Source organism: Saccoglossus kowalevskii, chromosome 18 (genome assembly GCF_978046115.1).
Source record: "Saccoglossus kowalevskii chromosome 18, keSacKowa6.1, whole genome shotgun sequence".
NCBI lineage: Eukaryota > Metazoa > Hemichordata > Enteropneusta > Harrimaniidae > Saccoglossus > Saccoglossus kowalevskii.
The window spans coordinates 23,113,807-23,136,575 of NC_140658.1; the positions used below are offsets into that span (position 1 = coordinate 23,113,807).

General features: G+C 41.1%; 32 non-coding genes across 32 annotated transcripts; all 32 read right to left on the minus strand.

Annotated features, from left to right (window-relative positions):
• Positions 1 to 113: 113 nt before the first annotated feature.
• On the minus strand, positions 114 to 186 carry TRNAT-UGU (transfer RNA threonine (anticodon UGU)). The gene has a single exon. It is a non-coding gene; the product is annotated as a tRNA-Thr (tRNA).
• A 419-nt stretch (positions 187 to 605) lies between these two features.
• TRNAT-UGU (transfer RNA threonine (anticodon UGU)) lies at positions 606 to 679 on the minus strand. Its single transcript has one exon. It is a non-coding gene; the product is annotated as a tRNA-Thr (tRNA).
• Positions 680 to 1,098: 419 nt separating this feature from the next.
• Positions 1,099 to 1,171, minus strand: TRNAT-UGU (transfer RNA threonine (anticodon UGU)). Its single transcript has one exon. It is a non-coding gene; the product is annotated as a tRNA-Thr (tRNA).
• A 508-nt stretch (positions 1,172 to 1,679) lies between these two features.
• On the minus strand, positions 1,680 to 1,752 carry TRNAT-UGU (transfer RNA threonine (anticodon UGU)). Its single transcript has one exon. It is a non-coding gene; the product is annotated as a tRNA-Thr (tRNA).
• Positions 1,753 to 2,259: 507 nt separating this feature from the next.
• On the minus strand, positions 2,260 to 2,332 carry TRNAT-UGU (transfer RNA threonine (anticodon UGU)). The gene has a single exon. It is a non-coding gene; the product is annotated as a tRNA-Thr (tRNA).
• Positions 2,333 to 2,840: 508 nt separating this feature from the next.
• TRNAT-UGU (transfer RNA threonine (anticodon UGU)) lies at positions 2,841 to 2,913 on the minus strand. Its single transcript has one exon. It is a non-coding gene; the product is annotated as a tRNA-Thr (tRNA).
• Positions 2,914 to 3,421: 508 nt separating this feature from the next.
• TRNAT-UGU (transfer RNA threonine (anticodon UGU)) lies at positions 3,422 to 3,494 on the minus strand. Its single transcript has one exon. It is a non-coding gene; the product is annotated as a tRNA-Thr (tRNA).
• A 522-nt stretch (positions 3,495 to 4,016) lies between these two features.
• TRNAT-UGU (transfer RNA threonine (anticodon UGU)) lies at positions 4,017 to 4,089 on the minus strand. Its single transcript has one exon. It is a non-coding gene; the product is annotated as a tRNA-Thr (tRNA).
• Positions 4,090 to 4,597: 508 nt separating this feature from the next.
• On the minus strand, positions 4,598 to 4,670 carry TRNAT-UGU (transfer RNA threonine (anticodon UGU)). The gene has a single exon. It is a non-coding gene; the product is annotated as a tRNA-Thr (tRNA).
• Positions 4,671 to 5,178: 508 nt separating this feature from the next.
• Positions 5,179 to 5,251, minus strand: TRNAT-UGU (transfer RNA threonine (anticodon UGU)). The gene has a single exon. It is a non-coding gene; the product is annotated as a tRNA-Thr (tRNA).
• Positions 5,252 to 5,761: 510 nt separating this feature from the next.
• TRNAT-UGU (transfer RNA threonine (anticodon UGU)) lies at positions 5,762 to 5,834 on the minus strand. Its single transcript has one exon. It is a non-coding gene; the product is annotated as a tRNA-Thr (tRNA).
• Positions 5,835 to 6,342: 508 nt separating this feature from the next.
• Positions 6,343 to 6,415, minus strand: TRNAT-UGU (transfer RNA threonine (anticodon UGU)). Its single transcript has one exon. It is a non-coding gene; the product is annotated as a tRNA-Thr (tRNA).
• A 508-nt stretch (positions 6,416 to 6,923) lies between these two features.
• Positions 6,924 to 6,996, minus strand: TRNAT-UGU (transfer RNA threonine (anticodon UGU)). The gene has a single exon. It is a non-coding gene; the product is annotated as a tRNA-Thr (tRNA).
• Positions 6,997 to 7,504: 508 nt separating this feature from the next.
• TRNAT-UGU (transfer RNA threonine (anticodon UGU)) lies at positions 7,505 to 7,577 on the minus strand. The gene has a single exon. It is a non-coding gene; the product is annotated as a tRNA-Thr (tRNA).
• A 771-nt stretch (positions 7,578 to 8,348) lies between these two features.
• TRNAT-UGU (transfer RNA threonine (anticodon UGU)) lies at positions 8,349 to 8,421 on the minus strand. The gene has a single exon. It is a non-coding gene; the product is annotated as a tRNA-Thr (tRNA).
• A 508-nt stretch (positions 8,422 to 8,929) lies between these two features.
• TRNAT-UGU (transfer RNA threonine (anticodon UGU)) lies at positions 8,930 to 9,002 on the minus strand. The gene has a single exon. It is a non-coding gene; the product is annotated as a tRNA-Thr (tRNA).
• Positions 9,003 to 9,773: 771 nt separating this feature from the next.
• Positions 9,774 to 9,846, minus strand: TRNAT-UGU (transfer RNA threonine (anticodon UGU)). Its single transcript has one exon. It is a non-coding gene; the product is annotated as a tRNA-Thr (tRNA).
• A 508-nt stretch (positions 9,847 to 10,354) lies between these two features.
• TRNAT-UGU (transfer RNA threonine (anticodon UGU)) lies at positions 10,355 to 10,427 on the minus strand. Its single transcript has one exon. It is a non-coding gene; the product is annotated as a tRNA-Thr (tRNA).
• A 508-nt stretch (positions 10,428 to 10,935) lies between these two features.
• On the minus strand, positions 10,936 to 11,008 carry TRNAT-UGU (transfer RNA threonine (anticodon UGU)). Its single transcript has one exon. It is a non-coding gene; the product is annotated as a tRNA-Thr (tRNA).
• A 508-nt stretch (positions 11,009 to 11,516) lies between these two features.
• On the minus strand, positions 11,517 to 11,589 carry TRNAT-UGU (transfer RNA threonine (anticodon UGU)). The gene has a single exon. It is a non-coding gene; the product is annotated as a tRNA-Thr (tRNA).
• A 771-nt stretch (positions 11,590 to 12,360) lies between these two features.
• On the minus strand, positions 12,361 to 12,433 carry TRNAT-UGU (transfer RNA threonine (anticodon UGU)). Its single transcript has one exon. It is a non-coding gene; the product is annotated as a tRNA-Thr (tRNA).
• Positions 12,434 to 12,943: 510 nt separating this feature from the next.
• On the minus strand, positions 12,944 to 13,016 carry TRNAT-UGU (transfer RNA threonine (anticodon UGU)). The gene has a single exon. It is a non-coding gene; the product is annotated as a tRNA-Thr (tRNA).
• Positions 13,017 to 14,714: 1,698 nt separating this feature from the next.
• Positions 14,715 to 14,787, minus strand: TRNAT-UGU (transfer RNA threonine (anticodon UGU)). The gene has a single exon. It is a non-coding gene; the product is annotated as a tRNA-Thr (tRNA).
• A 771-nt stretch (positions 14,788 to 15,558) lies between these two features.
• On the minus strand, positions 15,559 to 15,631 carry TRNAT-UGU (transfer RNA threonine (anticodon UGU)). Its single transcript has one exon. It is a non-coding gene; the product is annotated as a tRNA-Thr (tRNA).
• A 509-nt stretch (positions 15,632 to 16,140) lies between these two features.
• TRNAT-UGU (transfer RNA threonine (anticodon UGU)) lies at positions 16,141 to 16,213 on the minus strand. Its single transcript has one exon. It is a non-coding gene; the product is annotated as a tRNA-Thr (tRNA).
• A 771-nt stretch (positions 16,214 to 16,984) lies between these two features.
• On the minus strand, positions 16,985 to 17,057 carry TRNAT-UGU (transfer RNA threonine (anticodon UGU)). The gene has a single exon. It is a non-coding gene; the product is annotated as a tRNA-Thr (tRNA).
• A 510-nt stretch (positions 17,058 to 17,567) lies between these two features.
• TRNAT-UGU (transfer RNA threonine (anticodon UGU)) lies at positions 17,568 to 17,640 on the minus strand. Its single transcript has one exon. It is a non-coding gene; the product is annotated as a tRNA-Thr (tRNA).
• A 1,698-nt stretch (positions 17,641 to 19,338) lies between these two features.
• TRNAT-UGU (transfer RNA threonine (anticodon UGU)) lies at positions 19,339 to 19,411 on the minus strand. The gene has a single exon. It is a non-coding gene; the product is annotated as a tRNA-Thr (tRNA).
• Positions 19,412 to 20,182: 771 nt separating this feature from the next.
• Positions 20,183 to 20,255, minus strand: TRNAT-UGU (transfer RNA threonine (anticodon UGU)). The gene has a single exon. It is a non-coding gene; the product is annotated as a tRNA-Thr (tRNA).
• Positions 20,256 to 20,763: 508 nt separating this feature from the next.
• On the minus strand, positions 20,764 to 20,836 carry TRNAT-UGU (transfer RNA threonine (anticodon UGU)). The gene has a single exon. It is a non-coding gene; the product is annotated as a tRNA-Thr (tRNA).
• Positions 20,837 to 21,358: 522 nt separating this feature from the next.
• On the minus strand, positions 21,359 to 21,431 carry TRNAT-UGU (transfer RNA threonine (anticodon UGU)). Its single transcript has one exon. It is a non-coding gene; the product is annotated as a tRNA-Thr (tRNA).
• Positions 21,432 to 21,938: 507 nt separating this feature from the next.
• Positions 21,939 to 22,011, minus strand: TRNAT-UGU (transfer RNA threonine (anticodon UGU)). Its single transcript has one exon. It is a non-coding gene; the product is annotated as a tRNA-Thr (tRNA).
• Positions 22,012 to 22,769: the final 758 nt, after the last annotated feature.

Genomic DNA, 22,769 nt, shown 5'->3' on the forward strand with positions numbered 1-22,769 from the left:
CAAATTGAGTCATATCAATGCGCCTGTCTTGATAAGTTTCAGTTACACACTCATTACATATAAACATGCAACATTGACTGGTATGTCAAACATTAAAACTTCTCTCTAGTGGTAGCCCCCTATGAGATTCGAACTCATGACCCCTGGTTTACAAGACCAGTGCTCTAACCACTGAGCTAAGGAGGCTAGTTGGACTCTTCAACATTCGTACGAAATTAAAATGAGTCACATTAATATGTTTGTATTAAGTGGTTTCAGTGGTTTTCAGACCGCAATTAACTGTAGGAGTTGCCTCAATGAAAGTGAGAAATTGAGTTGAGTCAAAAAATTCGCTTGTCTTGATTGGTTTCAGTAGCTCACTCATCGCCCATAAACATACAACATTGACTGGTTTGTTGATCCAAGATGGAAAATTAGCTGTAGCAGTTGCCCTTATGAAATTCGAACTCATGGCCCCGTTATAACCACGGTGCTAAGGAGGCGGCTTGCATTGCAAATTGAGTTATATCAATGCGCCTGTCTTGATAAGTTTGAGTTACACACTCATTACACATAAACATGCAACATTGACTGGTATGTCAAACATTAACAATTCTCTCTAGTGGCAGCCCCTATGAGATTCGAACTCATGACCCCAGGTTTACAAGACCAGTGCTCTAACCACTGAGCTAAGGAGGCTAGTTGGATTCTTCAAAATTCGTACGAAATTAAAATGAGTCACATTAATATGCTTGTATTGAGTGGTTTCAGTGGTTTTCAGACTGCAATTAACTGTAGGAGTTGCCTCAATGAAAGTGAGAAATTAAGTTGAGTCAAAAAATTCGCTTGTCTTGATTGGTTTCAGTAACTCACTCATCGCCCATAAACATACAACATTGACTGGTTTGTTCATCCAAAATGGGAAACTAGCTGTAGGAGTTGCCCTTATGAAATTCGAACTCATGGCCCCGTTATAACCACGGAGCTAAGGAGGGGCCTTGATTTGCAAATTGAGTTATAGCAATGCGCCTGTCTTGATAAGTTTGAGTTACACACTCATTACACATAAACATGCAACATTGACTGGTATGTCAAACATTAACAATTCTCTCTAATGGCAGCCCCCTATGAGATTCGAACTCATGACCCCAGGTTTACAAGACCAGTGCTCTAACCACTGAGCTAAGGAGGCTAGTTGGATTCTTCAAAATTCGTACGAAATTAAAATGAGTCACATTAATATGCTTGTATTGAGTGGTTTCAGTGGTTTTCAGACTGCAATTAACTGTAGGAGTTGCCTCAATGAAAGTGAGAAATTAAGTTGAGTCAAAAAATTCGCTTGTCTTGATTGGTTTCAGTAACTCACTCATCGCCCATAAACATACAACATTGACTGGTTTGTTCATCCAAGATGGGAAATTAGCTGTAGGAGTTGCCCTTATGAAATTCGATATCATGGCCCCGCTATAACCACAGAGCTAAGGAGGCGGCTTGTAGCCTTGAAGATACCGTGTAGGAGTTGCCCCTATGAAATTCGAAGTAATGGCTTCTGTCTTAACCACAGAGCTAAGGAGGCGGGTTGCATTGCAAATTGAGTCATATCAATGCGCCTGTCTTGATAAGTTTGAGTTACACACTCATTACACATAAACATGCAACATTGACTGGTATGTCAAACATTAAAAATTCTCTCTTGTGGAAGCCCCCTATGAGATTCGAACTCATGACCCCTGGTTTACAATACCAGTGCTCTAACCACTGAGCTAAGGAGGCTAGTTGGACTCTTTAACATTCGTACGAAATTAAAATGAGTCACATTAATATGCTTGTATTGAGTGGTTTCAGTGGTTTTCAGACCGCAATTAACTGTAGGAGTTGCCTCAATGAAAGTGAGAAATTGAGTTGAGTCAAACAATTCGCTTGTCTTGATTGGTTTCAGTAACTCACTCATCGCCCATAAACATACAACATTGACTGGTTTGTTAATCCAAGATGGAAAATTAGCTGTAGGAGTTGCCCTTATGAAATTCGAACTAATGGCCCCGCTATAACCGCGGAGCTAAGGAGGCGGCTTGCAGCCTTGAAGATACCGTGTAGGAGTTGCCCCTATGAAATTCGAAGTAATGGCTTCTGATTTAACCACAGAGCTAATGAGGCGGCTTGATTGCAAATTGAGTCATATCAATGCGCCTGTCTTGATAAGTTTCAGCTCCACACTCATTACACATAAACATGCAACATTGACTGGTATGTCAAACATTAAAAATTCTCTCTTGTGGAAGACCCCTATGAGATTCGAACTCATGACCCCTGGTTTACAAGACCAGTGCTCTAACCACTGAGCTAAGGAGGCTAGTTGGACTCTTCAACATTCGTACGAAATTAAAATGAGTCACATTAATATGCTTGTATTGAGTGGTTTCAGTGGTTTTCAGACCGCAATTAACTGTAGGAGTTGCCTCAATGAAAGTGAGAAATTGAGTTGAGTCAAAAAATTCGCTTGTCTTGATTGGTTTCAGTAACTCACTCATCGACCATAAACATACAACATTGACTGGTTTGTTCATCCAAGATGGAAAATTAGCTGTAGGAGTTGCCCTTATGAAATTCGAACTCATGGCCCCGCTATAACCACGGAGCTAAGGAGACGGCTTGTAGCCTTGAAGATACCGTGTAGGAGTTGCCCCTAAGAAATTCGAAGTAATGGCTTCTGTCTTAACCACAGAGCTAAGGAGGCGGCTTGCATTGCAAATTGAGTCATATCAATGCGCCTGTCTCGATAAATTTGAGTTACACACTCATTACACATAAACATGCAACATTGACTGGTATGTCAAACATTAAAAATTCTCTCTTGTGGAAGCCCCCTATTAGATTCGAACTCATGACCCCTGGTTTACAAGACCAGTGCTCGAACCACTGAGCTAAGGAGGCTAGTTGGACTCTTCAACATTCGTACGAAATTAAAATGAGTCACATTAATATGCTTGTATTGAGTGGTTTCAGTGGTTTTCAGACCGCAATTAACTGTAGGAGTTGCCTCAATGAAAGTGAGAAATTGAGTTGAGTAAAACAATTCGCTTGTCTTGATTGGTTTCAGTAACTCACTCATCGCCCATAAACATACAACATTGACTGGTTTGTTCATCCAAGATGGAAAATTAGCTGTAGGAGTTGCCCTTATGAAATTCGAACTCATGGCCCCGCTATAACCACGGAGCTAAGGAGACGGCTTGTAGCCTTGAAGATACCGTGTAGGAGTTGCCCCTAAGAAATTCGAAGTAATGGCTTCTGTCTTAACCACAGAGCTAAGGAGGCGGCTTGCATTGCAAATTGAGTCATATCAATGCGCCTGTCTTGATAAGTTTGAGTTACACACTCATTACACATAAACATGCAACATTGACTGGTATGTCAAACATTAAAAATTCTTTCTGGTGGAAGCCCCCTACGAGATTCGAACTCATGACCCCTGGTTTACAAGACCAGTGCTCTAACCACTGAGCTAAGGATGCTGGTTGGACTCTTCAACATTCGTACGAAATTAAAATGAGTGATATTAATATAAGCATATTAATACAAGCGTATTGAGTGGATTCAGTGGTTTTCAGGCCGCAATTAACTGTAGGAGTTGCCTCAATGAAAGTGAGAAATTGAGTTGAGTCAAAAAATTCGCTTGTCTTGATTGGTTTCAGTAACTCACTCATCGCCCATAAACATACATCATTGACTGGTTTGTTCATCCAAGATGGAAAATTAGCTGTAGGAGTTGCCCTTATGAAATTCGAACTAATGGCCCCACTATAACCACGGAGCTAAGGAGGCGGCTTGCAGCCTTGAAGATACCGTGTCGGAGTTGCCCCTAAGAAATTCGAAGTAATGGCTTCTGTCTTAACCACTGAGCTAATGAGGCGGCTTGCATTGCAAATTGAGTCATATCAATGCGCATGTCTTGATAAGTTTGAGTTACACACTCATTACACATAAACATGCAACATTGACTGGTATGTCAAACATTAAAAATTCTCTCTAGTGGAAGCCCCCTATGAGATTCGAACTCATGACCCCTGGTTTACAAGACCAGTGCTCTAACCACTGAGCTAAGGAGGCTAGTTGGACTCTTCAACATTCGTACGAAATTAAAATGAGTCACATTAATATGCTTGTATTGAGTGGTTTCAGTGGTTTTCAGACGGCAATTAACTGTAGGAGTTGCCTCAATGAAAGTGAGAAATTGAGTTGAGTAAAACAATTCGCTTGTCTTGATTGGTTTCAGTAACTCACTCATCGCCCATAAACATACAACATTGACTGGTTTGTTCATCCAAGATGGAAAATTAGCTGTAGGAGTTGCCCTTATGAAATTCGAACTCATGGCCCCGCTATAACCACAGAGCTAAGGAGGCGGCTTGTAGCCTTAAAGATACCGTGTAGGAGTTGCCCCTAAGAAATTCGAAGTAATGGCTTCTGTCTTAACCACAGAGCTAAGGAGGCGGCTTGTATTGCAAATTGAGTCATATCAATGCGCCTGTCTTGATAAGTTTAAGTTACACTCTCATTACACATAAACATGCAACATTGACTGGTATGTCAAACATTAAAATTTCTCTCTTGTGAAAGCCCCCTATGAGATTCGAACTCATGACCCCTGGTTTACAAGACCAGTGCTCGAACCACTGAGCTAATAAGGCTAGTTGGACTCTTCAACATTCGTACGAAATTAAAATGAGTCACATTAATATGCTTGTATTGTGTGGTTTCAGTGGTTTTCAGACCGCAATTCACTGTAGGAGTTGCCTCAATGAAAGTGAGAAATTGAGTTGAGTAAAACAATTCGCTTGTCTTGATTGGTTTCAGTAACTCACTCATCGCCCATAAACATACAACATTGACTGGTTTGTTCATCCAAGATGGAAAATTAGCTGTAGGAGTTGCCCTTATGAAATTCGAACTCATGGCCCCGCTATAACCACGGAGCTAAGGAGACGGCTTGTAGCCTTGAAGATACCGTGTAGGAGTTGCCCCTAAGAAATTCGAAGTAATGGCTTCTGTCTTAACCACAGAGCTAAGGAGGCGGCTTGCATTGCAAATTGAGTCATATCAATGCGCCTGTCTTGATAAGTTTGAGTTACACACTCATTACACATAAACATGCAACATTGACTGGTATGTCAAACATTAAAAATTCTCTCTATTGGTAGCCCCCTATGAGATTCGAACTCTTGACCCCTGGTTTACAAGACCAGTGCCCTAACCACTGAGCTAAGGAGGCTAGTTGGACTCTTCAACATTCGTACGAAAATAAAATGAGTCACATTAATATGCTTGTATTGAGTGGTTTCAGTGGTTTTCAGACCGCAATTAACTGTAGGAGTTGCCTCAATGAAAGTGAGAAATTGAGTTGAGTCAACAAAAAAACGCTTGTCTTGATCGGTTTCAGTAACTCACTCATCGCCCATAAACATACAACATTGACTGGTTTGTTCATCCAAGATGGAAAATTAGCTGTAGGAGTTGCCCTTATGAAATTCGAACTCATGGCCCCGCTATAACCACGGAGCTAAGGAGGCGGCTCGTAGCCTTGAAGATACCGTGTAGGAGTTGTCCCTAAGAAATTCGAAGTAATGGCTTCTGTCTTAATCACAGAGCTAAGGAGGTGGCTTGCATTGCAAATTGAGTCATATCAATGCGCCTGTCTTGATAAGTTTGAGTTACACACTCATTACACATAAACATGCAACATTGACTGGTATGTCAAACATTAAAAATTCTCTCTAGTGGCAGCCCCCTATGAGATTCGAACTCATGACCCCTGGTTTACAAGACCAGTGCTCTAACCACTGAGCTAAGGAGGCTAGTTGGACTCTTCAAAATTCGTACGACATTAAAATGAGTCACATTAATATGCTTGTATTGAGTGGTTTCAGTGGTTTTCAATCTGCAATTAACTGTAGGAGTTGCCTCAATGAAAGTGAGAAATTGAGTTGAGTCAAAAAAGTCGCTTGTCTTGATTGGTTTCAGTAACTCACTCATTGCCCATAAACATACAACATTGACTGGTTTTTTCATCCAAGATGGGAAATTAGCTGTAGGAGTTGCCTTTATGAAATTCGAACTCATGGCCCCGCTATAACCACAGAGCTAAGGAGGTGGCTTGTAGCCTTGAAGATACCGTGTAGGAGTTGCCCCTAAGAAATTCGAAGTAATGGCTTCTGTCTTAACCACAGAGCTAAGGAGGCGGCTTGCATTGCAAATTGAGTCATATCAATGCGCCTGTCTTTATAAGTTTGAGTTACACACTCATTACACATAAACATGCAACATTGACTGGTATGTCGAACATTAAAAATTCTCTCTTGTGGAAGCCCCCTATGAGATTCGAACTCATGACCCCTGGTTTACAAGACCAGAGCTCTAACCACTGAGCTAAGGAGGCTAGTTGGACTCTTCAACATTCGTACGAAATTAAAATGAGTCACATTAATATGCTTGTATTGAGTGGTTTCAGTGGTTTTCAGACCGCAATTAACTGTAGGAGTTGCCTCAATGAAAGTGAGAAATTGAGTTGAGTCAAAAGATTCGCTTGTTTTGATTGGTTTCAGTAACTCACTCATCGCCCATAAACATACAACATTGACTGGTTTGTTCATCCAAGATGGAAAATTAGCTGTAGGAGTTGCCCTTATGAAATTCGAACTCATGGCCCCGCTATAACCACGGAGCTAAGGAGACGGCTTGTAGCCTTGAAGATACCGTGTAGGAGTTGCCCCTAAGAAATTCGAAGTAATGGCTTCTGTCTTAACCACAGAGCTAAGGAGGCGGCTTGCATTGCAAATTGAGTCATATCAATGCGCCTGTCTTGATAAGTTTGAGTTACACACTCATTACACATAAACATGCAACATTGACTGGTATGTCAAACATTAAAAATTCTCTCTTGCGGAAGCCCCCTATGAGATTCGAACTCATGACTCCTGGTTTACAAGACCAGTGCTCTAACCACTGAGCTAAGGAGGCTAGTTGGACTCTTCAAAATTCGTACGACATTAAAATGAGTCACATTAGTATGCTTGTATTGAGTAGTTTCAGTGGTTTTCAATCTGCAATTAACTGTAGGAGTTGCCTCAATGAAAGTGAGAAATTGAGTTGAGTCAAAAAATTTGCTTGTCTTGATTGGTTTCAGTAACTCACTCATCGCCCATAAACATACAACATTGACTGGTTTGTTAATCGAAGATGGAAAATTAGCTGTAGGAGTTGCCCTTATGAAATTCGAACTCATGGCCCCGCTATAACCACGGAGCTAAGGAGACGGCTTGTAGCCTTGAAGATACCGTGTAGGAGTTGCCCCTAAGAAATTCGAAGTAATGGCTTCTGTCTTAACCACAGAGCTAAGGAGGCGGCTTGCATTGCAAATTGAGTCATATCAATGCGCCTGTCTTGATAAGTTTGAGTTACACACTCATTACACATAAACATGCAACATTGACTGGTATGTCAAACATTAAAAATTCTTTCTGGTGGAAGCCCCCTACGAGATTCGAACTCATGACCCCTGGTTTACAAGACCAGTGCTCTAACCACTGAGCTAAGGATGCTGGTTGGACTCTTCAACATTCGCACGAAATTAAAATGAGTCATATTAATATAAGCATATTAATACAAGCGTATTGAGTGGATTCAGTGGTTTTCAGACCGCAATTAACTGTAGAAGTTGCCTCAATGAAAGTGAGAAATTGAGTTGAGTTAAAAAAAACGCTTGTCTTGATTGGTTTCAGTAACTCACTCATCGCCCAATGCGATTCGAACTCATGACCCCTGGTTTACAAGACCAGTTTTCTAACCACAAGTCTAAGGAGGCTAGTTGGACTCTTCAACATTCATACGAAATTAAAATGAGTCACATTAATATGCTTGTATTGAGTGGTTTCAGTGGTTTTCAGACCGCAATTAACTGTAGGAGTTGCCTCAATGAAAGTGAGAAATTGAGTTGAGTCAAAAAATTCGCTTGTCTTGATTGGTTTCAGTAACTCACTCATCGCCCATAAACATACAACATTGACTGGTTTGTTCATCCAAGATGGAAAATTAGCTGTAGGAGTTGCCCTTATGAAATTCGAACTCATGGCCCCGCTATAACCATGGAGCTAAGGAGACGGCTTGTAGCCTTGAAGATACCGTGTAGGAGTTGCCCCTAAGAAATTCGAAGTAATGGCTTCTGTCTTAACCACAGAGCTAAGGAGGCGGCTTGCATTGCAAATTGAGTCATATCAATGCGCCTGTCTTGATAAGTTTGAGTTACACACTCATTACACATAAACATGCAACATTGACTGGTATGTCAAACATTAAAAATTCTCTCTTGCGGAAGCCCCCTATGAGATTCGAACTCATGACTCCTGGTTTACAAGACCAGTGCTCTAACCACTGAGCTAAGGAGGCTAGTTGGACTCTTCAAAATTCGTACGACATTAAAATGAGTCACATTAGTATGCTTGTATTGAGTAGTTTCAGTGGTTTTCAATCTGCAATTAACTGTAGGAGTTGCCTCAATGAAAGTGAGAAATTGAGTTGAGTCAAAAAATTTGCTTGTCTTGATTGGTTTCAGTAACTCACTCATCGCCCATAAACATACAACATTGACTGGTTTGTTAATCGAAGATGGAAAATTAGCTGTAGGAGTTGCCCTTATGAAATTCGAACTCATGGCCCCGCTATAACCACGGAGCTAAGGAGACGGCTTGTAGCCTTGAAGATACCGTGTAGGAGTTGCCCCTAAGAAATTCGAAGTAATGGCTTCTGTCTTAACCACAGAGCTAAGGAGGCGGCTTGCATTGCAAATTGAGTCATATCAATGCGCCTGTCTTGATAAGTTTGAGTTACACACTCATTACACATAAACATGCAACATTGACTGGTATGTCAAACATTAAAAATTCTTTCTGGTGGAAGCCCCCTACGAGATTCGAACTCATGACCCCTGGTTTACAAGACCAGTGCTCTAACCACTGAGCTAAGGATGCTGGTTGGACTCTTCAACATTCGCACGAAATTAAAATGAGTCATATTAATATAAGCATATTAATACAAGCGTATTGAGTGGATTCAGTGGTTTTCAGACCGCAATTAACTGTAGAAGTTGCCTCAATGAAAGTGAGAAATTGAGTTGAGTTAAAAAAAACGCTTGTCTTGATTGGTTTCAGTAACTCACTCATCGCCCAATGCGATTCGAACTCATGACCCCTGGTTTACAAGACCAGTTTTCTAACCACAAGTCTAAGGAGGCTAGTTGGACTCTTCAACATTCATACGAAATTAAAATGAGTCACATTAATATGCTTGTATTGAGTGGTTTCAGTGGTTTTCAGACCGCAATTAACTGTAGGAGTTGCCTCAATGAAAGTGAGAAATTGAGTTGAGTCAAAAAATTCGCTTGTCTTGATTGGTTTCAGTAACTCACTCATCGCCCATAAACATACAACATTGACTGGTTTGTTCATCCAAGATGGAAAATTAGCTGTAGGAGTTGCCCTTATGAAATTCGAACTCATGGCCCCGCTATAACCACGGAGCTAAGGAGGCGGCTTGTAGCCTTGAAGATACCGTGTAGGAGTTGCCCCTAAGAAATTCGAAGTAATGGCTTTTGTCTTAACCACAGAGCTAAGGAGGCGGCTTGCATTGCAAATTGAGTCATATCAATGCGCCTGTCTTGATAAGTTTGAGTTACACACTCATTACACATAAACATGCAACATTGACTGGTATGTCAAACATTAAAAATTCTCTCTAGTGGCAGCCCCCTATGAGATTCGAACTCATGACCCCTGGTTTACAAGACCAGTGCTCTAACCACTGAGCTAAGGAGGCTAGTTGGACTCTTCAAAATTCGTACGACATTAAAATGAGTCACATTAATATGCTTGTATTGAGTGGTTTCAGTGGTTTTCAATCTGCAATTAACTGTAGGAGTTGCCTCAATGAAAGTGAGAAATTGAGTTGAGTCAAAAAAGTCGCTTGTCTTGATTGGTTTCAGTAACTCACTCATTGCCCATAAACATACAACATTGACTGGTTTTTTCATCCAAGATGGGAAATTAGCTGTAGGAGTTGCCTTTATGAAATTCGAACTCATGGCCCCGCTATAACCACAGAGCTAAGGAGGTGGCTTGTAGCCTTGAAGATACCGTGTAGGAGTTGCCCCTAAGAAATTCGAAGTAATGGCTTCTGTCTTAACCACAGAGCTAAGGAGGCGGCTTGCATTGCAAATTGAGTCATATCAATGCGCCTGTCTTTATAAGTTTGAGTTACACACTCATTACACATAAACATGCAACATTGACTGGTATGTCGAACATTAAAAATTCTCTCTTGTGGAAGCCCCCTATGAGATTCGAACTCATGACCCCTGGTTTACAAGACCAGAGCTCTAACCACTGAGCTAAGGAGGCTAGTTGGACTCTTCAACATTCGTACGAAATTAAAATGAGTCACATTAATATGCTTGTATTGAGTGGTTTCAGTGGTTTTCAGACCGCAATTAACTGTAGGAGTTGCCTCAATGAAAGTGAGAAATTGAGTTGAGTCAAAAGATTCGCTTGTTTTGATTGGTTTCAGTAACTCACTCATCGCCCATAAACATACAACATTGACTGGTTTGTTCATCCAAGATGGAAAATTAGCTGTAGGAGTTGCCCTTATGAAATTCGAACTCATGGCCCCGCTATAACCACGGAGCTAAGGAGACGGCTTGTAGCCTTGAAGATACCGTGTAGGAGTTGCCCCTAAGAAATTCGAAGTAATGGCTTCTGTCTTAACCACAGAGCTAAGGAGGCGGCTTGCATTGCAAATTGAGTCATATCAATGCGCCTGTCTTGATAAGTTTGAGTTACACACTCATTACACATAAACATGCAACATTGACTGGTATGTCAAACATTAAAAATTCTCTCTTGCGGAAGCCCCCTATGAGATTCGAACTCATGACTCCTGGTTTACAAGACCAGTGCTCTAACCACTGAGCTAAGGAGGCTAGTTGGACTCTTCAAAATTCGTACGACATTAAAATGAGTCACATTAGTATGCTTGTATTGAGTAGTTTCAGTGGTTTTCAATCTGCAATTAACTGTAGGAGTTGCCTCAATGAAAGTGAGAAATTGAGTTGAGTCAAAAAATTTGCTTGTCTTGATTGGTTTCAGTAACTCACTCATCGCCCATAAACATACAACATTGACTGGTTTGTTAATCGAAGATGGAAAATTAGCTGTAGGAGTTGCCCTTATGAAATTCGAACTCATGGCCCCGCTATAACCACGGAGCTAAGGAGACGGCTTGTAGCCTTGAAGATACCGTGTAGGAGTTGCCCCTAAGAAATTCGAAGTAATGGCTTCTGTCTTAACCACAGAGCTAAGGAGGCGGCTTGCATTGCAAATTGAGTCATATCAATGCGCCTGTCTTGATAAGTTTGAGTTACACACTCATTACACATAAACATGCAACATTGACTGGTATGTCAAACATTAAAAATTCTTTCTGGTGGAAGCCCCCTACGAGATTCGAACTCATGACCCCTGGTTTACAAGACCAGTGCTCTAACCACTGAGCTAAGGATGCTGGTTGGACTCTTCAACATTCGCACGAAATTAAAATGAGTCATATTAATATAAGCATATTAATACAAGCGTATTGAGTGGATTCAGTGGTTTTCAGACCGCAATTAACTGTAGAAGTTGCCTCAATGAAAGTGAGAAATTGAGTTGAGTTAAAAAAAACGCTTGTCTTGATTGGTTTCAGTAACTCACTCATCGCCCAATGCGATTCGAACTCATGACCCCTGGTTTACAAGACCAGTTTTCTAACCACAAGTCTAAGGAGGCTAGTTGGACTCTTCAACATTCATACGAAATTAAAATGAGTCACATTAATATGCTTGTATTGAGTGGTTTCAGTGGTTTTCAGACCGCAATTAACTGTAGGAGTTGCCTCAATGAAAGTGAGAAATTGAGTTGAGTCAAAAAATTCGCTTGTCTTGATTGGTTTCAGTAACTCACTCATCGCCCATAAACATACAACATTGACTGGTTTGTTCATCCAAGATGGAAAATTAGCTGTAGGAGTTGCCCTTATGAAATTCGAACTCATGGCCCCGCTATAACCATGGAGCTAAGGAGACGGCTTGTAGCCTTGAAGATACCGTGTAGGAGTCGCCCCTAAGAAATTCGAAGTAATGGCTTCTGTCTTAACCACAGAGTTAAGGAGGCGGCTTGCATTGCAAATTGAGTCATATCAATGCGCCTGTCTTGATAAGTTTGAGTTACACACTCATTACACACAAACATGCAACATTGACTGGTATGTCAAACATTAAAAATTCTCTCTAGTGGAAGCCCCCTATGAGATTCGAACTCATGACCCCTGGTTTACAAGACCAGTGCTCTAACCACTGAGCTAAGGAGGCTAGTTGGACTCCTCAATATTCGTACGAAATTAAAATGAGTCACATTAATATGCTTGTATTGAGTGGTTTCAGTGGTTTTCAGACCGCAATTAACTATAGGAGTTGCCTCAATGAAAGTTAGAAATTGAGTTGAGTCAAAAAAAAAACGCTTGTCTTGATTGGTTTCAGTAACTCACTCATCGCCCATAAACATACAACATTGACTGGTTTGTTCATCCAAGATGGAAAATTAGCTGTAGGAGTTGCCCTTATAAAATTCGAACTCATGGCCCCGCTATAACCACGGAGCTAAGGAGGCGGCTTGTAGCCTTGAAGATACCGTGTAGGAGTTGCCCCTAAGAAATTCGAAGTAATGGCTTTTGTCTTAACCACAGAGCTAAGGAGGCGGCTTGCATTGCAAATTGAGTCATATCAATGCGCCTGTCTTGATAAGTTTGAGTTACACACTCATTACACATAAACATGCAACATTGACTGGTTTGTCAAACATTAAAAATGACCTCTAGTGGAAGCCCCCTATGGGATTCGAACTAATGACCCCTGATTTACAAGACCAGTGCTCTAACCACTGAGCTAAGGAGGCTAGTTGGACTCTTCAACATTCGTACGAAATTAAAATGAGTCACATTAATATAAGCTTATTAATACAAGCGTATAGAGTGGTTTCAGTGGTTTTCAGACCGCAATTAACTATAGGAGTTGCCTCAATGAAAGTGAGAAATTGAGTTGAGTCAAAAAATTCGCTTGTCTTGATTGGTTTCAGTAACTCACTCATCGCCCATAAACATACAACATTGGCTGGTTTGTTCATCCAAGATGGGAAATTAGCTGTAGGAGTTGCCCTTATGAAATTCGAACTAATGGCCCCGCTATAACCACGGAGCTAAGGAGGCGGCTTGCAGCCTTGAAGATACCGTGTAGGAGTTGCCCCTAAGAAATTCGAAGTAATGGCTTCTGTCTTAACCACAGAGCTAAGGAGGCGGCTTGCATTGCAAATTGAGTCATATCAATGCGCCTGTCTTGATAAGTTTGAGTTACACACTCATTACACATAAACATGCAACATTGACTGGTATGTCAAACATTAAAAATTTTCTCTAGTGGTAGCCCACTATGAGATTCGAACAAATGACCCCTGGTTTACAAGACCAGTGCTCTAACCACTGAGCTAAGGAGGCTAGTTGGACTCTTCAACATTCGTACGAAATTAAAATGAGTCACATTAATATAAGCTTATTAATACAAGCGTATAGAGTGGATTCAGTGGTTTTCAGACCGCAATTAACTGTAGGAGTTGCCTCAATGAAAGTGAGAAATTGAGTTGAGTCAAAAAATTCGCTTGTCTTGATTGGTTTCAGTAACTCACTCATCGCCCATAAACATACAACATTGACTGGTTTGTTCATCCAAGATGGAAAATTAGCTGTAGGAGTTGCCCTTATGAAATTCGAACTAATGGCCCCGCTATAACCACGGAGCTAAGGAGGCGGCTTGCAGCCTTGAAGATACCGTGTAGGAGTTGCCCCTAAGAAATTCGAAGTAATGGCTTCTGTCTTAACCACAGAGCTAATGAGGCGGCTTGCATTGCAAATTGAGTCATATCAATGCGCCTGTCTTGATAAGTTTGAGTTACACACTCATTACACATAAACATGCAACATTGACTGGTATGTCAAACATTAAAAATTCTCTCTAGTGGTAGCCCACTATGAGATTCGAACAAATGACCCCTGGTTTACAAGACCAGTGCTCTAACCACTGAGCTAAGGAGGCTAGTTGGACTCTTCAACATTCGTACGAAATTAAAATGAGTCACATTAATATGCTTGTATTGAGTGGTTTCAGTGGTTTTCAGACCGCAATTAACTGTAGGAGTTGCCTCAATGAAAGTGAGAAATTGAGTTGAGTCAAAAAATTCGCTTGTCTTGATTGGTTTCAGTAACTCACTCATCGCCCATAAACATACAACATTGACTGGTTTGTTCATCCAAGATGGAAAATTAGCTGTAGGAGTTGCCCTTATGAAATTCGAACTCATGGCCCCGCTATAACCACGGAGCTAAGGAGACGGCTTGTAGCCTTGAAGATACCGTGTAGGAGTTGCCCCTAAGAAATTCGAAGTAATGGCTTCTGTCTTAACCACAGAGCTAAAGAGGCGGCTTGCATTGCAAATTGAGTCATATCAATGCGCCTGTCTTGATAAGTTTGAGTTACACACTCATTACACATAAACATGCAACATTGACTGGTATGTCAAACATTAAAAATTCTTTCTGGTGGAAGCCCCCTACGAGATTCGAACTCATGACCCCTGGTTTACAAGACCAGTGCTCTAACCACTGAGCTAAGGATGCTGGTTGGACTCTTCAACATTCGCACGAAATTAAAATGTGTCATATTAATATAAGCATGTTAATACAAGCGTATTGAGTGGATTCAGTGGTTTTCAGACCGCAATTAACTGTAGGAGTTGCCTCAATGAAAGTGAGAAATTGAGTTGAGTCAAAAAAAACGCTTGTCTTGATTGGTTTCAGTAACTCACTCATCGCCCAATGCGATTCGAACTCATGACCCCTGGTTTACAAGACCAGTTTTCTAACCACAAGTCTAAGGAGGCTAGTTGGACTCTTCAACATTCGTACGAAATTAAAATGAGTCACATTAATATGCTTGTATTGAGTGGTTTCAGTGGTTTTCAGACCGCAATTAACTGTAGGAGTTGCCTCAATGAAAGTGAGAAATTGAGTTGAGTCAAAAAATTCGCTTGTCTTGATTGGTTTCAGTAACTCACTCATCGCCCATAAACATACAACATTGACTGGTTTGTTCATCCAAGATGGAAAATTAGCTGTAGGAGTTGCCCTTATGAAATTCGAACTCATGGCCCCGCTATAACCATGGAGCTAAGGAGACGGCTTGTAGCCTTGAAGATACCGTGTAGGAGTCGCCCCTAAGAAATTCGAAGTAATGGCTTCTGTCTTAACCACAGAGCTAAGGAGGCGGCTTGCATTGCAAATTGAGTCATATCAATGCGCCTGTCTTGATAAGTTTGAGTTACACACTCATTACACACAAACATGCAACATTGACTGGTATGTCAAACATTAAAAATTCTCTCTAGTGGAAGCCCCCTATGAGATTCGAACTCATGACCCCTGGTTTACAAGACCAGTGCTCAAACCACTGAGCTAAGGAGGCTAGTTGGACTCCTCAACATTCGTACGAAATTAAAATGAGTCACATTAATATGCTTGTATTGAGTGGTTTCAGTGGTTTTCAGACCGCAATTAACTATAGGAGTTGCCTCAATGAAAGTGAGAAATTGAGTTGAGTCAAAAAAAAACGCTTGTCTTGATTGGTTTCAGTAACTCACTCATCGCCCATAAACATACAACATTGGCTGGTTTGTTCATCCAAGATGGGAAATTAGCTGTAGGAGTTGCCCTTATGAAATTCGAACTAATGGCCCCGCTATAGCCACGGAGCTAAGGAGGCGGCTTGCAGCCTTGAAGATGCCGTGTAGGAGTTGCCCCTAAGAAATTCGAAGTAATGGCTTCTGTCTTAACCACAGAGCTAAGGAGGCGGCTTGCATTGCAAATTGAGTCATATCAATGCGCCTGTCTTGATAAGTTTGAGTTACACACTCATTACACATAAACATGCAACATTGACTGGTATGTCAAACATTAAAAATTCTTTCTGGTGGAAGCCCCCTACGAGATTCGAACTCATGACCCCTGGTTTACAAGACCAGTGCTCTAACCACTGAGCTAAGGATGCTGGTTGGACTCTTCAACATTCGCACGAAATTAAAATGAGTCATATTAATATAAGCATATTAATACAAGCGTATTGAGTGGATTCAGTGGTTTTCAGACCGCAATTAACTGTAGAAGTTGCCTCAATGAAAGTGAGAAATTGAGTTGAGTTAAAAAAAACGCTTGTCTTGATTGGTTTCAGTAACTCACTCATCGCCCAATGCGATTCGAACTCATGACCCCTGGTTTACAAGACCAGTTTTCTAACCACAAGTCTAAGGAGGCTAGTTGGACTCTTCAACATTCATACGAAATTAAAATGAGTCACATTAATATGCTTGTATTGAGTGGTTTCAGTGGTTTTCAGACCGCAATTAACTGTAGGAGTTGCCTCAATGAAAGTGAGAAATTGAGTTGAGTCAAAAAATTCGCTTGTCTTGATTGGTTTCAGTAACTCACTCATCGCCCATAAACATACAACATTGACTGGTTTGTTCATCCAAGATGGAAAATTAGCTGTAGGAGTTGCCCTTATGAAATTCGAACTCATGGCCCCGCTATAACCATGGAGCTAAGGAGACGGCTTGTAGCCTTGAAGATACCGTGTAGGAGTCGCCCCTAAGAAATTCGAAGTAATGGCTTCTGTCTTAACCACAGAGTTAAGGAGGCGGCTTGCATTGCAAATTGAGTCATATCAATGCGCCTGTCTTGATAAGTTTGAGTTACACACTCATTACACACAAACATGCAACATTGACTGGTATGTCAAACATTAAAAATTCTCTCTAGTGGAAGCCCCCTATGAGATTCGAACTCATGACCCCTGGTTTACAAGACCAGTGCTCTAACCACTGAGCTAAGGAGGCTAGTTGGACTCCTCAATATTCGTACGAAATTAAAATGAGTCACATTAATATGCTTGTATTGAGTGGTTTCAGTGGTTTTCAGACCGCAATTAACTATAGGAGTTGCCTCAATGAAAGTTAGAAATTGAGTTGAGTCAAAAAAAAAACGCTTGTCTTGATTGGTTTCAGTAACTCACTCATCGCCCATAAACATACAACATTGACTGGTTTGTTCATCCAAGATGGAAAATTAGCTGTAGGAGTTGCCCTTATAAAATTCGAACTCATGGCCCCGCTATAACCACGGAGCTAAGGAGGCGGCTTGTAGCCTTGAAGATACCGTGTAGGAGTTGCCCCTAAGAAATTCGAAGTAATGGCTTTTGTCTTAACCACAGAGCTAAGGAGGCGGCTTGCATTGCAAATTGAGTCATATCAATGCGCCTGTCTTGATAAGTTTGAGTTACACACTCATTACACATAAACATGCAACATTGACTGGTTTGTCAAACATTAAAAATGACCTCTAGTGGAAGCCCCCTATGGGATTCGAACTAATGACCCCTGATTTACAAGACCAGTGCTCTAACCACTGAGCTAAGGAGGCTAGTTGGACTCTTCAACATTCGTACGAAATTAAAATGAGTCACATTAATATAAGCTTATTAATACAAGCGTATAGAGTGGTTTCAGTGGTTTTCAGACCGCAATTAACTATAGGAGTTGCCTCAATGAAAGTGAGAAATTGAGTTGAGTCAAAAAATTCGCTTGTCTTGATTGGTTTCAGTAACTCACTCATCGCCCATAAACATACAACATTGGCTGGTTTGTTCATCCAAGATGGGAAATTAGCTGTAGGAGTTGCCCTTATGAAATTCGAACTAATGGCCCCGCTATAACCACGGAGCTAAGGAGGCGGCTTGCAGCCTTGAAGATACCGTGTAGGAGTTGCCCCTAAGAAATTCGAAGTAATGGCTTCTGTCTTAACCACAGAGCTAAGGAGGCGGCTTGCATTGCAAATTGAGTCATATCAATGCGCCTGTCTTGATAAGTTTGAGTTACACACTCATTACACATAAACATGCAACATTGACTGGTATGTCAAACATTAAAAATTTTCTCTAGTGGTAGCCCACTATGAGATTCGAACAAATGACCCCTGGTTTACAAGACCAGTGCTCTAACCACTGAGCTAAGGAGGCTAGTTGGACTCTTCAACATTCGTACGAAATTAAAATGAGTCACATTAATATAAGCTTATTAATACAAGCGTATAGAGTGGATTCAGTGGTTTTCAGACCGCAATTAACTGTAGGAGTTGCCTCAATGAAAGTGAGAAATTGAGTTGAGTCAAAAAATTCGCTTGTCTTGATTGGTTTCAGTAACTCACTCATCGCCCATAAACATACAACATTGACTGGTTTGTTCATCCAAGATGGAAAATTAGCTGTAGGAGTTGCCCTTATGAAATTCGAACTAATGGCCCCGCTATAACCACGGAGCTAAGGAGGCGGCTTGCAGCCTTGAAGATACCGTGTAGGAGTTGCCCCTAAGAAATTCGAAGTAATGGCTTCTGTCTTAACCACAGAGCTAATGAGGCGGCTTGCATTGCAAATTGAGTCATATCAATGCGCCTGTCTTGATAAGTTTGAGTTACACACTCATTACACATAAACATGCAACATTGACTGGTATGTCAAACATTAAAAATTCTCTCTAGTGGTAGCCCACTATGAGATTCGAACAAATGACCCCTGGTTTACAAGACCAGTGCTCTAACCACTGAGCTAAGGAGGCTAGTTGGACTCTTCAACATTCGTACGAAATTAAAATGAGTCACATTAATATGCTTGTATTGAGTGGTTTCAGTGGTTTTCAGACCGCAATTAACTGTAGGAGTTGCCTCAATGAAAGTGAGAAATTGAGTTGAGTCAAAAAATTCGCTTGTCTTGATTGGTTTCAGTAACTCACTCATCGCCCATAAACATACAACATTGACTGGTTTGTTCATCCAAGATGGAAAATTAGCTGTAGGAGTTGCCCTTATGAAATTCGAACTCATGGCCCCGCTATAACCACGGAGCTAAGGAGACGGCTTGTAGCCTTGAAGATACCGTGTAGGAGTTGCCCCTAAGAAATTCGAAGTAATGGCTTCTGTCTTAACCACAGAGCTAAAGAGGCGGCTTGCATTGCAAATTGAGTCATATCAATGCGCCTGTCTTGATAAGTTTGAGTTACACACTCATTACACATAAACATGCAACATTGACTGGTATGTCAAACATTAAAAATTCTTTCTGGTGGAAGCCCCCTACGAGATTCGAACTCATGACCCCTGGTTTACAAGACCAGTGCTCTAACCACTGAGCTAAGGATGCTGGTTGGACTCTTCAACATTCGCACGAAATTAAAATGTGTCATATTAATATAAGCATGTTAATACAAGCGTATTGAGTGGATTCAGTGGTTTTCAGACCGCAATTAACTGTAGGAGTTGCCTCAATGAAAGTGAGAAATTGAGTTGAGTCAAAAAAAACGCTTGTCTTGATTGGTTTCAGTAACTCACTCATCGCCCAATGCGATTCGAACTCATGACCCCTGGTTTACAAGACCAGTTTTCTAACCACAAGTCTAAGGAGGCTAGTTGGACTCTTCAACATTCGTACGAAATTAAAATGAGTCACATTAATATGCTTGTATTGAGTGGTTTCAGTGGTTTTCAGACCGCAATTAACTGTAGGAGTTGCCTCAATGAAAGTGAGAAATTGAGTTGAGTCAAAAAATTCGCTTGTCTTGATTGGTTTCAGTAACTCACTCATCGCCCATAAACATACAACATTGACTGGTTTGTTCATCCAAGATGGAAAATTAGCTGTAGGAGTTGCCCTTATGAAATTCGAACTCATGGCCCCGCTATAACCATGGAGCTAAGGAGACGGCTTGTAGCCTTGAAGATACCGTGTAGGAGTCGCCCCTAAGAAATTCGAAGTAATGGCTTCTGTCTTAACCACAGAGCTAAGGAGGCGGCTTGCATTGCAAATTGAGTCATATCAATGCGCCTGTCTTGATAAGTTTGAGTTACACACTCATTACACACAAACATGCAACATTGACTGGTATGTCAAACATTAAAAATTCTCTCTAGTGGAAGCCCCCTATGAGATTCGAACTCATGACCCCTGGTTTACAAGACCAGTGCTCTAACCACTGAGCTAAGGAGGCTAGTTGGACTCCTCAACATTCGTACGAAATTAAAATGAGTCACATTAATATGCTTGTATTGAGTGGTTTCAGTGGTTTTCAGACCGCAATTAACTATAGGAGTTGCCTCAATGAAAGTGAGAAATTGAGTTGAGTCAAAAAAAACGCTTGTCTTGATTGGTTTCAGTAACTCACTCATCGCCCATAAACATACAACATTGACTGGTTTGTTCATCCAAGATGGAAAATTAGCTGTAGGAGTTGCCCTTATGAAATTCGAACTCATGGCCCCGCTATAACCACGGAGCTAAGGAGGCGGCTTGTAGCCTTGAAGATACCGTGTAGGAGTTGCCCCTAAGAAATTCGAAGTAATGGCTTTTGTCTTAACCACAGAGCTAAGGAGGCGGCTTGCATTGCAAATTGAGTCATATCAATGCGCCTGTCTTGATAAGTTTGAGTTACACACTCATTACACATAAACATGCAACATTGACTGGTTTGTCAAACATTAAAAATGACCTCTAGTGGAAGCCCCCTATGGGATTCGAACTAATGACCCCTGATTTACAAGACCAGTGCTCTAACCACTGAGCTAAGGAGGCTAGTTGGACTCTTCAACATTCGTACGAAATTAAAATGAGTCACATTAATATAAGCTTATTAATACAAGCGTATAGAGTGGTTTCAGTGGTTTTCAGACCGCAATTAACTGTAGGAGTTGCCTCAATGAAAGTGAGAAATTGAGTTGAGTCAAAAAATTCGCTTGTCTTGATTGGTTTCAGTAACTCACTCATCGCCCATAAACATACAACATTGACTGGTTTGTTCATCCAAGATGGAAAATTAGCTGTAGGAGTTGCCCTTATGAAATTCGAACTCATGGCCCCGCTATAACCATGGAGCTAAGGAGACGGCTTGTAGCCTTGAAGATACCGTGTAGGAGTCGCCCCTAAGAAATTCGAAGTAATGGCTTCTGTCTAAACCACAGAGCTAAGGAGGCGGCTTGCATTGCAAATTGAGTCATATCAATGCGCCTGTCTTGATAAGTTTGAGTTACACACTCATTACACACAAACATGCAACATTGACTGGTATGTCAAACATTAAAAATTCTCTCTAGTGGAAGCCCCCTATGAGATTCGAACTCATGACCCCTGGTTTACAAGACCAGTGCTCTAACCACTGAGCTAAGGAGGCTAGTTGCACTCCTCAACATTCGTACGAAATTAAAATGAGTCACATTAATATGCTTGTATTGAGTGGTTTCAGTGGTTTTCAGACCGCAATTAACTATAGGAGTTGCCTCAATGAAAGTGAGAAATTGAGTTGAGTCAAAAAAACGCTTGTCTTGATTGGTTTCAGTAACTCACTCATCGCCCATAAACATACAACATTGACTGGTTTGTTCATCCAAGATGGAAAATTAGCTGTAGGAGTTGCCCTTATGAAATTCGAACTCATGGCCGCGCTATAACCACGGAGCTAAGGAGGCGGCTTGTAGCCTTGAATATACCGTGTAGGAGTTGCCCCTAAGAAATTCGAAGTAATGGCTTCTGTCTTAACCACAGAGCTAAGGAGGCGGCTTGCATTGCAAATTGAGTCATATCAATGCGCCTGCCTTGATAAGTTTGAGTTACACACTCATTACACATAAACATGCAACATTGACTGGTTTGTCAAACATTAAAAATGACCTCTAGTGGAAGCCCCCTATGAGATTCGAACTCATGACCCCTGATTTACAAGACCAGTGCTCTAACCACTGAGCTAAGGAGGCTAGTTGGACTCTTCAACATTCGTACGAAATTAAAATGAGTCACATTAATATAAGCTTATTAATACAAGCGTATAGAGTGGATTCAGTGGTTTTCAGACCGCAATTAACTGTAGGAGTTGCCTCAATGAAAGTGAGAAATTGAGTTGAGTCAAAAAATTCGCTTGTCTTGATTGGTTTCAGTAACTCACTCATCGCCCATAAACATACAACATTGACTGGTTCGTTCATCCAAGATGGAAAATTAGCTGTAGGAGTTGCCCTTATGAAATTCGAACTAATGGCCCCGCTATAACCACGGAGCTAAGGAGGCGGCTTGCAGCCTTGAAGATACCGTGTAGGAGTTGCCCCTAAGAAATTCGAAGTAATGGCTTCTGTCTTAACCACAGAGCTAATGAGGCGGCTTGCATTGCAAATTGAGTCATATCAATGCGCCTGTCTTGATAAGTTTGAGTTACACACTCATTACACATAAACATGCAACATTGACTGGTATGTCAAACATTAAAAATTCTCTCTAGTGGTAGCCCACTATGAGATTCGAACAAATGACCCCTGGTTTACAAGACCAGTGCTCTAACCACTGAGCTAAGGAGGCTAGTTGGACTTTTCAACATTCGTACGAAATTAAAATGAGTCACATTAATATGCTTGTATTGAGTGGTTTCAGTGGTTTTCAGACCGCAATTAACTGTAGGAGTTGCCTCAATGAAAGTGAGAAATTGAGTTGAGTCAAAAAATTCGCTTGTCTTGATTGGTTT